The following is a 12,595-nucleotide window of genomic DNA, read 5'->3' on the forward strand; positions in this document are numbered from 1 at the left end:
CTGAATTATGTGCCTTAAGTCGTCGGCATCCGGTGGTCGCACGTAAGTGCCCTGGAAGTGGTCGAGGAATGCAGCTTCCAGGTCCTCCCAAGAACTGATTGAGTCTGCTGGCAAGCTATTAAGCCAATGTCGGGCCGGTCCTTTAAGTTTGAGCGGGAGGTATTTTATGGCGTGTAGATCATCGCAGCGTGCCATGTGGATATGATGGAGATAATCCTCGATCCATACCGCCGGGTCTGTTGTGCCATCGTATGACTCGATGTTTACAGGTTTGAAACCCTCTGGGATTTTATGATCCATTACTTCATTCGTGAAGCATAGCGGGTGTGCGGCGCCTCTGTACTGGGCTATATCACGACGCAGCTCGGAAGAGCTATGTCTGTTGTGTTCGGCCCGGCCGTATTTGTTGTATCTGAGGTGAAGATCATTGTCACATGCCGTAGGGCGCCTGCGCGATCCGTAGATCGATCTTGTTTGTCTTGCCTTATCTTCCAGTATGTCTCGCAGGTCGGGCGCATTTTCCCGTGCCTTAGTTGAGCGGCGTCGGGGGATGGCTTGGGTGGAGGGCCGAGAGGCCTCTCTGTCGCGGCCGCGAGGTGGCCGGTCTGCCATGTCATGCGCTAGTGATGTAGGTGCTTCCTCCTCTGATCGGGGTAGCGGCCTGCGCTTCGGGTAACTCTTGGAGGGGCGTTCGAGTTCATACTCTTCGGCCGTAAGGACTTCAGTCCATCTGTCAGCTAGCAAATCTTGGGCAGCTCTAAGCTGTTGTTGCTTTTTCTTGAGGCTGCTTGCCGTGGCTAAAAGCCTGCGTTTAAAGCGCTCTTGTTTGGCGGGGTCTGATGGTATGACGAATTCGTCGTCATCGAGGCTTGCCTCGTCTTCGGAGGGAGGCGTATAGTTATCATCCTCGACCTCTCGGTCTGCCGCTCTCTCATGAGGGCTGGCTTCTCCATCTTCCTGTGCCGAATCTTGCTGAGGTGGGTGTTCTTCGGCGCTATCCGGGGTAGTATTATCTCCCGTGCCGGAATCACCGTTTTTGCTTTGGCAGGATTTAGAGCGGCGCCGCTGACGCTGGCGCTTTGGCTGTTTCTTGGGGGCGTCATCCCCCACTGTTCCATCGCCATCTCCATCTTTTGGAGTATCCACCATGTATATGTCATATGACGAGGTGGCCTTACAGCGCCCTACAGGTGCTGGTTCCTGTTCGTCTCCTATATCGTCGTCCATGCCGTCGATGTCTTCGGAGCCGAAGTCAAGCATGTCGGTTAAATCGTCGACAGTGGCTACAAAGTGGGTGGTGGGTGGGCTTTGAATTTCCTCATCATCCGTATCCCACCCTCGCTGACCGTAGTCCGGCCAGGGCTCTCCTGATAAAGAGAGAGACTTAAGAGAATTCAGGATGTCGCCAAAAGGCGAGTGCTGAAAGATGTCTGCGGCGGTGAACTCCATTATCGGCGCCCAGTCGGATTCGATTGGCAGGGGCGCGGGGGGTTCGGAGTCCGGGGTGGAGTCCGGACCCTTGGAGTCGCGGGTTGTGCAGAGTGCGGGGCTAGCGTTCGGCTCGATCGCTTTTGGGATCGCAGCCCCTGAGGTGACGTCCAACCACTCATCCTCGATTGGCGCAGTAGGCTCTGAATCAATGGTCGGAACCGGTGCGTGTGCGGCCTCCAAAGCGCTGTTCGGCGGCAGAGCTATATCATGCCCATCGAGACAGTGCGGCGCGCTTGGCTGTGGCTCGAATCCGTCAAAGATCAAGTCCCTGCGGATGTCGGCCGTGTAGTTTAGGCTTCCAAACCTGACCTGATGGCCAGGGGCGTAGCTTTCGATCTGCTCAAGGTGGCCAAGTGAATTGGCCCGCAGTGCGAAGCCGCCGAAGGCGAAGATCTGTCCGGGGAGAAAGGTCTCACTCTGGACCGCATCGTTGTTGATGATCGAAGGAGCCATCGGGCCTAAAAGCGATGACACAGAGGAACTCTCAATGAAAGCACCAATGTCGGTGTCAAAACCGGTGGATCTCGGGTAGGGGGTCCCGAACTGTGCGTCTAGGCCGGATGGTAACAGGAGGCAGGGAACACTTTGTTTTACCCAGGTTCGGGCCCTCTCGATGGAGGTAATACCCTACTCCTGCTTGATTAATATTGATGATATGGGTAGTACAAGAGTAGATCTACCACGAGATCAAGGAGGCTAAACCCTAGAAGCTAGCCTATGGTATGATTGTTGTGTATGGAGTTGATTCTGTCCTACGGACTACAACCCTCCGGTTTATATAGACACCGGATAGGGTTAGGGTTACACAAAGTCAGTTACAATGGTAGGAGATCTTGAATATCCGCATCGCCAAGCTTGCCTTCCACGCCAAGGAAAGTCCCATCTGGACACAGGACGAAGTCTTCAATCTTGTATCTTCATAGTCCAAGAGTCCGACTGAAGGTATAGTCCGGCTACCCGAACACCCCTTAATCCAGGATTCCCTCAGTAGCCCCTGAACTAGGCTTCAATGACGACGAGTCCGGCGCGCAAATTGTCTTCGGCATTGCAAGGCGGGTTCCTCCTCCAAGTCCTTCATAGAAGATTGTAATCACCAAGAGTAGTGTCCGACTCTGTAAAATAATCTTCCACATATTGCCATAGAGAGAATAATATTAACACAAATCAAATCTGCTAACGTATTCTGCAGTGCGCCATCACACTACAGCCAAGTCCTTTACTCGAATCGTTTTTACTTTTCCACCTCAGCATGTTTTGCGAGGCGGTTTCCTTGGAACGTCTTGTCAAAGCAGAGATCGTGTACCCTTTTTACGGGATTCTCATCAATACGGACGTGGGTAATCCAACCGTGCCATTTACCACGGCGCTTGGGAGGCAAGCGAGTTTTATTAGGCAGGTGGGGACGCATAACCGCATCTGCCTATATAAGGGGATAAGGATCCACCCTTTTACCTACGCCTTCTTCCTCCCTTGCCTACCCATCTCACGCGCACCCGAGCTCCAGCGCCCAAGCCCGCACTTCCCACCTCAACCTTCTCCAGCAATGTCCGGAGTGGGAGGCAAGTGGATGGTCTCCTCTGTCATGGAGGGTAAAGTCAAGAAGCTAAGGAAGGCCGGGTATCTGTCCAAGGACATCGCGCACCGGCTTCCCGAAGAGGGGCAGCTTATCCCCACCCCAAGGCCCCATGAGAGGGTAGTATTTCTCCTCCACTTCCTCCGCGGACTTGGTTTTCCACTCCACCCATTTGTCCGGGGGCTCATGTTATACTACGGCCTGGATTTCCACGATCTGGCTCCGAACTTCATCCTCAACATCTCGGCGTTTATCGTCGTGTGCGAGGCTTTTCTCCGCGTCCGCCCCCATTTTGGCCTCTGGCTTAAGACCTTCAACGTCAAGCCCAAGGTGGTGCGCGGCAGCCAGGCGGAGTGCGGAGGCGCCATGACGGGCAAGATGGCCAACGCCCTATGGTTCGAGGGCTCTTTCATGGAGACCCTAAAGGGATGGAAATCCGGGTGGTCTTATATCACCGAACCGCGCGATCCGGAATGGACCGCGGCCCCCGAGTTCCGATCCGGACCCCCCACGCGGCTTGTGTCCTGGAAAGAGACGGGCCTGTCATGGGGTGACGAAAAAGAGGTGACTGGATTGCAAACATGCATCCAGTCCCTGGTGAACAAGCCAATCAGGCTTGTAAATGTAGTCCAGGTCATGCTCGTTCGCCGAATCCTCCCGTGTCAACAACGGGACTTTACTCTATGGGAGTTCAATCCGGCACAGCACCGAACCCTTAACAGGCTCTTCGACACGACGTATGAAGACGTCTGGAAGGTGCTAATCAAAGGTGCCAAGGCTCCCGCATCTGCTTCCGAGGAGTCCTGCTGAAGGTATAGTCCGGCTACCCGAACACCCCCTAATCCAGGACTCCCTCAGTTAGGGTTACACAAGGTCGGTTACAAAGGAGGAGATATCCATATACGTATTGCCTAGCTTGCCTTCCACGCCAAGTAGAGTCCCATCCGGACACGAGACGAAGTCTTCAATCTTGTATCTTCATAGTCTAACAGTCCAGCTATTGGAGATAGTCCGGCTGTCCAGAGACCCCCTAATCCAGGACTCCCTCAACCCCCATAGCATCTACGTGGGGTTTGAAGCCGACGACTGGCAACTTTTATAAGTAAAAACGGCCGCAGAGGAGGTAAACATCGCTTCAAACAAAAGGCACAACACATAGATATATTACAAGAATGGGTTCATAACATAGTTTTTTACAACCCGAATACATCTACTCAAATATGACGTCCTTTGAGCATTGGCCCTCTACTATTCGGGCGCCATCTAGGACATCATCGAAGTATCTCTATGGCTTCCCATGATCTTTACCTTCGGGCAGGCCTCTGATACGTCCATTTTGCATCATGCTTTTATATCGATATTTATTGCATTATGGACTGTTATTTCACTTTGTCACAATACTTATGGCTATTCTCTCTTATTTTACAAGGTTTACATAAGGAGGGAGAATGCCGGCAGCTGGAATTCTGGGCTGGAAAAGGAGCAAATATTAGAGACCTATTCTGTGCAACTCCAAAAGTCCTGAAACTCCACGGAACATCTTAAAATAAATAAAGAAAAATCCTGGCCAAAGATGAAGGCCAGGGGGCCCACACCCTACTCACGAGGGTGGGGGTGCCCCCCTAGGGCGCGCCCCCCTACCTCGTGGGCCCCCTGGTGGCTCTCTGACGTCCATCTTCTCCTATATGAAGTCTTTCGATGAGAAAAAAAAGGAACTTTTAGGGACGAGACCCCGCTGCCACGAGGCAGAACCTTGGTGGATCCAATCTAGAGCTCCAGCAGAGCTGTTCTGCCGGGGATACTTCCCTCCGGGAGGGGGAAATCATCACCATCGTCATCACCAACGCTCCTCTCATCGGGAGAGGGCAATATCCATCAACATCTTCACCAGCACCATCTCATCTCCAAACCCTAGTTCATCTCTTGTATCCAATTCTTGTCTCAAAGTCTAGGATTGGTGCTAGTAGGTTGCTAGTAGTGTTGATTACTCCTTGTAGTTGATGCTAGTTGGTTTATTTGGTGGAAGATTATATGTTCAGATCCTATATGCAGATTATTACCCCTCTAATTATGAACATGAATATGCTTTGTGAGTAATTATGTTTGTTCCTGAGGACAAGGGAGAAGTCTTGCTATTAGTAGTCATGTGAATTTTGTATTCATTTGATATTTTGATAAGATGTATGTTGTCTAGCCTCTAGTGGTGTTATGTGAACGTCGACTACATAACACTTCACCATTATTTGGGCCTAGAGGAAGGCATTGGGAAGTAATAAGTAGATGATGGGTTGCTAGAGTGACAGAAGCTTAAACCCTAGTTTATGCGTTGCTTCGTAAGGGGCTGATTTGGATCCATATGTTTCATGCTATGGTTAGGTTTACCTTAATACTTTTGTTGTAGTTGTGGATGCTTGCAATAGAGGTTAATCATAAGTGGGATGCTTGTTCAAGTAAGAACAGCACCCAAGCACCGGTCCACCCACATATCAAATTATCAAAGTATCGAACGCGAATCATATGAACGTGATGAAAACTAGCTTGACGATATTCCCATGTGTCCTCAGGAGCGCTTTTCCTATTATAAGAGTTTGTTCCGGCTTGTCCTTTGCTATAAAAAGGATTGGGCCACCTTGCTGCACTTTATTTACTTTTGTTACTTGTTGCTCGTTACAATTTATATTATCACAAAACTATCTGTTACCACTTATTTCAGTACTTGCAGAGAATACCTTGCTGAAAACCGCTTATCATTTCCTTCTGCTCCTCGTTGGGTTCGACACTCTTACTTATAAAAAGGACTACGATAGATCCCCTATACTTGTGGGTCATCAATACTCTTTTCTGGTGCCGTTGCAGGGGAGTGTAGCGCTTTTGGTAGGTGGAATTTGGTAAGGAAAATTTTATATAAGTGTGCTGAAATTTACTGTCACTTGTTACTATGGAAAGTAATTCTCTGAGGGGCTTGTTCGGGGTATCTTCACCCCGTCCAGTAGAGCAAAGAGTCGCTCCTCAACCTACTGAACCTATTGAAAATGAAATTCCTTATGAGTATCCTTCGGGTATGATAGAAAAACTGCTAGCTAATCCTTTTACAGGAGATGGAACAAAGTATCCCGATGAACACCTAATATATGTGGATGGAGTTTGTGGATTATTTAAGCTTGCAGGTATACCCTATGATGTTGCTAAGAAGAAGGTCTTCCCTTTATCTTTGAAGGAGGCGCATTAATATGGTATAGGCCATGTGATGATATGAGATCATGGGACTATAAAAGATTGAAGTTGGAATTTCATCAAAAGTATTACCCTATGCATCTTGTTCACCATGATCGCAATTATATATATAATTTCTGGCCTCACGAAGGAGAAAGCATCGCTCAAGCTTGGGGGAGGCTTAAATAAATGTTATATTCATGCCCCAATCATGAGCTCTCGAGATAAATAATTGTGCAAAATTTATATGCTCAGCTTTCTGAAAACAATCGCACCATGCTCGATACTTCTTGTGCTGGCTCTTTTATGATGAAGACTATTGAATTCAGATGGAATTTATTGGATAGAATTAAACGCAACTCTGAAGATTAGGACCTCGACGAAGGTAAGGAGTCAGGTATGACACCTAAGTTTGATTGTGTTAAATCTTTTATGGACACCGATATTTTCCGTAAGTTTAGCACTAAATATGGACTTGACTCTGAGATAGTAGCTTCTTTCTGTGAATCTTTTGCTACTGATGTTGATCTCCCTAAGGAGAAGTGGTTTAAATATCATCCTCCCATAGAAGTAAAAGTAGCTGCACCTGTTAAAGTTGAAGAAAAGACAGTCACTTATAATGATCCTATTGTTCCTACTCTTATGTTGAGAAACCACCTTTCCCTGTTAGGATAAAGGATCATGCTAAAGCTTCAACTGTGGTTCGTAAAAGCAATATTAAAAAATATACACCTCATGAGCAAGTTAAAGTTGAACCTAATATTGCTATTGTTAAAGATCTCTTGTCTGATAATATTGATGGGCATGTTATTCAGTTTGAAGGTGAAACTGGTAGAATTGCTAAACCTTGTGCTAAAGATAAACATAGACCTGTGTTAGGCGTGCCTGTAATTTCTGTTAAGATAGGAGATCATTTTTATCATGGCTTATGTGATATGGGTGCCAGTGCTAGTGTTATACCTCATGACTTATACAAAGAAACTATGCATGATATTGCACCTGCAGAGTTAGAAGATATTGGTGTCACAATTAAACTCGCCAATAGAGATACTATTTCACCAATTGGAATTGTTAGAGATGTTGAAGTCTTGTGTAGGAAAACTAAATATCCTGCTGATTTTCTTGTTCTTACTTCTCCGCAAGATAGCTTTTGTCCCATTATATTTGGTAGACCCTTCTTGAATACTGTTAATGCTAAGATAGACTGCAAAAAGAATGTTGTTACTATTGGCTTGGATGATATGGTTCATGAGTTTAATTTCTCTAAATTTAGTAAGCAACATCATGAGGAAGAATTACCTAGTAAGGATGAAATTATTGGTCTTGCTTCTATTGCTGTACCTCCTAGTCATCCTTTAGAACACTATTCGCTAGACCATGAAAATAATATGTTCATGAATGAAAGAAGGGAAATAGATGAAGTATTCTTTAAACAGGAACCTATTCTACAACACAATTTTCCTGTTGAAATTTTAGGGGATCCTCCTCCATTCAAGGGTGATCCCGTGTTTGAGCTTAAACCGTTGCCTGATAATCTTAAATATGCTTATTTTGATGAAAAGAAGATATATCCTGTTATTATTAGTGATAACCTTTCAGAGCATGAAGAGGAAATATTATTGAAAACTCTGAAGAAGCATCGTGCTGCTATTGGATATACTCTTGATGATCTTAAGGGCATTAGTCCCACTCTATGTCAACATAAAATAAATTTGGAAGCATATGCCAAACCAGTTCGTGATCCTCAGCGACGTCTGAATCCTAAAATGAAAGAAGTGGTAAGAAGAAATACTTAAGCTTCCGGAGGCAGGTATAATCTATCCCTTTGCTGATAGTGAGTGGGTAAGTCCTGTCCATTGTGTCCCTAAGAAGGGAGGTATTACTGTTGTTCCTAATGATAAAGATGAACTGATTCCACAAAGAGTAATCACAGGTTATAGGATGGTAATTGATTTCCGCAAATTAAATAAAGCTACTAAGAAAGATCATTAACCCTTACCTTTTATTGATCAAATGCTAGAAAGATTATGCAAACATACACACTATTGCTTTCTAGATGGTTATTCTGGTTTCACTCAAATACTTGTGTCGGCTAGAGATCAATCTAAGACTACTTTTACATGCCCTTTTGTTACTTTTGCTTATAGACGTATGCCTTTTGGTTTATGTAATGCACCTGCTACCTTTCAAAGATGCATGATGGTTATATTCTCTGACTTTTTTGAAAAGATTTGTGAGGTTTTCATGGACGACTTTTCCGTCTATGGTTCTTCTTTTGATGATTGCTTGAGCAATCTTGATCGAGTTTTGCAGAGATGTGAAGAAATTAATCTTGTCTTGAATTGGGAAAAGTGCCACTTTATGGTTAATGAAGGTATTGTCTTGGGGCACAAAGTTTCTGAAAGAGGTATTGAAGTTGATAAAGCCAAGGTTGATGGTATTGAAAAGATGCCATGTCCCAAGGACATCAAAAGTATAAGAAGTTTCCTTGGTCACGCTGGATTTTATAGGAGGTTCATTAAGGACTTCTCAAAAAAAAATCAGCCTCTGACTAATTTATTGCAAAAAGATATACCATTTGTCTTTGATGATGATTGTGTAGAAGCATTTGAAGTACTTAAGAAAGCATTAGTCTCTGCACCTGTTGTTCAGCCACCTGATTGGAATTTACCCTTTTAAATTATGTGTGATGCTAGTGATTATGTTGTAGGTGCTGTTCTAGGGCAAAGAGTTGATAAGAAATTAAATGTTATTCATTATGCTAGTAAGACTCTAGACAATGCTCAAAGAAATTATGCTACTACTGAAAAAGAACTTTTAGCAATTGTATTTGCTTGTGATAAGTTCAGATCTTATCTTGTTGATTCTAAAGTAACTATTCAAACTGATCATGCTGCTATTAAATACCTTATGGAAAAGAAAGATGCTAAACCTAGACTTATTAGATGGGTTCTCTTGCTACAAGAATTTGATTTTCATATTGTTGATAGAAAGGGAGCTGAGAACCCCGTTGCAGATAACTTGTTTAGGGTAGAAAATATTCTTGATGACCCACTGCCTATTAATGATAACTTTCTTGATGAACAATTAAATGTTATAAGTACTTCTCGTAGTACTCCATGGTATGCCGATTATGCTAATTATATTATTGCTAAGTTTATACCACCTAGCTTCACATACCAGCAAAAGAAAAAGTTCTTCTATGACTTGAGACATTACTTTTGGGATGACCCACATCTTTATAAAGAACGCGTAGATGGTGTTATTAGACGTTGTGTGCCTGAGGATGAACAGGAACAGATCCTACGCAAGTGTCATTCCGAGTCTTATGGAGGACACCACGCTGGAGATAGAACTTCACATAAGGTATTGCAATCTGGTTTTTATTGGCCTACTCTCTTCAAGGATGCCCGTAAGTTTGTCTTGTCTTGTAATGAATGTCAAAGAATTGGTAATATTAGTAGACGTCAACAAATGCCTATGAAGTATTCTCTTGTTATTGAACCGTTTGATGCATGGGGCTTTCATTATATGGGACCTTTTCCTGCCTCTAATGGATACACACATATTCTAGTTGTTGTTGATTACGTTACTAAGTGGGTAGGAGATATTCCAACTAGTAGTGCTGATCATAACACTTCTATTAAAATGCTTAAAGAAGTTATTTTTCCGAGGTTTGGAGTCCCTAGATATTTAATGACTGATGGTGGTTCACACTTTATTCATGGTGCCTTCCGTAAAATGCTTGCTAAATATGATGTTAATCATAGAATTGCATCTCCTTATCACCCATAGTCTAGTGGTCAAGTAGAATTGAGCAATAGAGAGCTCAAATTAATTTTGCAAAAGACTGTTAATAGGTCTAGAAAGAATTGGTCTAAGAAACTTGATGATGCATTATGGGCATATAGAACTGCATACAAAAATCCTATGGGTATGTCTCCGTATAAAATGGTTTATGGAAAAGCATGTCACATACCTCTCGAACTAGAACATAAGGCATATTAGGCTATTAAGGAGCTTAACTATGATTTCAAACTTGCCGGTGAGAAGAGGTTATTTGATATTAGCTCACTTGATGAATGGAGAACCCAGGCTTATGAAAATGCCAAGTTGTTTAAAGAAAAAGTTAAAAGATGGCATGACAAAAGGATACAAAAGTGTGAGTTTAATGTAGGTGATTATGTATTGCTATACAACTCTCGTTTAAGATTTTTTGCAGGAAAACTTCTCTCTAAATGGGAAGGCCCCTATGTCATCGAAGAGGTCTATCGTTCCAGTGCCATAAAAATCAACAACTTCGAGGGCACAAATCCGAAGGTGGTAAATGGTCAAAGAATTAAACATTATATTTCAGGTAATCCAATAAATGTTGAAACCAATTTTAGTGAAACCGTAACCCCGGAGGAATACATAAGGGACACTTTCCGAAACATTTCAGACTCCGAAAAGGAATAGGTATGTGGTACCGTAAGTAAACCGACTCCAAAACATTTTTAAGGCAATATTTCTGCGTTTTGGGATATTTAGAACAATAGGAAAATAAGTAGCCGTACGGGAAGGACACGAGGGCCCCACGAGGGTGGTGGGCGCGACCTACCCCCCTAGGCGCACCCCCTACCTCGTGTGCCTTCCGGACTCCGTTTTCTTGCACGTTATGTATTTTGGTCGGTAAAAATTCATTATATATTCTCCCAAAGATTTTGACTCCTGTATCACACAAAAATCTCCTATTTTTGTTTCGAGCTGTTTTTCTGACAGATCTAGATTATCATGATGTCCCCAAGTGCTTCCAAGGACAAGTTCTTCGAGAAGGTCATCAACCCTTACCTCGCGGAGGTGCTGCGACACCCTCAAACCATTGAGATGCGTGATGGGTTGCTGCACATCCGCGATGTTGAGGGACCAAAGGGAACCGAAAGCGTGGAGACGAGGCTCGAAGCAATGGAGCAACAAATTTTCAAGTGCAAGGGGATGGTGGAGCGTGGAATCAACGCTAGCCACATGATGCTCGCGGAGTTCACTAACAACTACAAGCCGGATGCCAAGAACACCGAGGAGGCCATCTTCATGCTATATGAGAAGATCGAGCGCCTCCAAGCACAAATCTATGACCTGCAAAACAAAAACTGTGAGTATGAATATAGATTCAAAAGAATGAGTTTGGTTGCAGATTCGAGGATTCCGGAGACTCGATCATCCTTCTATGATGGTAACCTATGCCTTGGAAGATGGATGCCAAGCCCGCATCATCAACAACACCTTCACCTTCTTCACCAACCAAGGAGATATAATCACATGGGTATGGTTACTCCCCTTGGCAACTGCCAAGCTTGGGGGAGGTGCCCCGGTATCGTATCACCATCACAACTCCTATCTTTATCATTTTTCTTAGTTCGATCCTATTAGTAGTATCTTGATCTAGTAGAATAAAGTTTATGGCGTGATCTAGTTTTGAGTTTTGCTTTTTGATCTCTCTTTGTAATCGAGTCAGTGAGCTATATATAATAAAGATTAGTGTTGAGTCAAGGGCTTGATTATTTTGCCATGATCTTGGATGAATAAAAGAAAAAGTGAAAAGAATAAAAAGAAACAAAGAGTTCATATTGATCTTATTGAGAGTAATGACTTCACATAGAAAGAGTATGACAATTAAAAGTTGTTGGGAGTTGGCAGACATAGCTTTGGTCATTGTTGCAATTAATAGGAAGTAATAAGGAAAGAGAGGTTTTCACATATAGATATATTATCATTGACATCTTTTATGATTGGGAGCACTCGTTAAAATATGACATGCTAAAGAGTTGATGTTGGACAAGGTAGACAACGTAATGAGTTATGTCTATCTTATATCTGAGATAAAGTATGTTGTCATGGATCCTCTAACTTGTTGAGCTTTCCTTTCCCCCTCATGCTAGCCAAATTCTCAGCACCAAGTAGAAATACTACTTGTGCTTCCGAAATCCCTAAACCAGTTTTGCCATGAGAGTCCACCATATCTACCTATGATGGAGTAAGATCCTTCAAGTAAGTTGTCATCGGTACAAAGCAATAAAAATTGCTCTAAATATGTATGATTGATTGGTGTCGGAGAAATAATCTTTATACGATCTTGTGATGTGGAAGTAATAAAAGCGATGGACTACATAATAAAGGTTCATATCACAAGGGGCAATATAAAGTGACGTTCTTTCGCATTGAGATTTTATGCATCCAACCATAAAAGCGCATGGCAACCTCTGCTTCCCTCTACGAAGGGCCTATCTTTTATTATTATCCTCTACCTTATGCAAGAGTCACGGTGATCTTCACCTTTTC

Source organism: Triticum dicoccoides, chromosome 5A, assembly GCF_002162155.2.
Source record: "Triticum dicoccoides isolate Atlit2015 ecotype Zavitan chromosome 5A, WEW_v2.0, whole genome shotgun sequence".
NCBI classification, from domain to species: Eukaryota; Viridiplantae; Streptophyta; class Magnoliopsida; order Poales; family Poaceae; genus Triticum; species Triticum dicoccoides.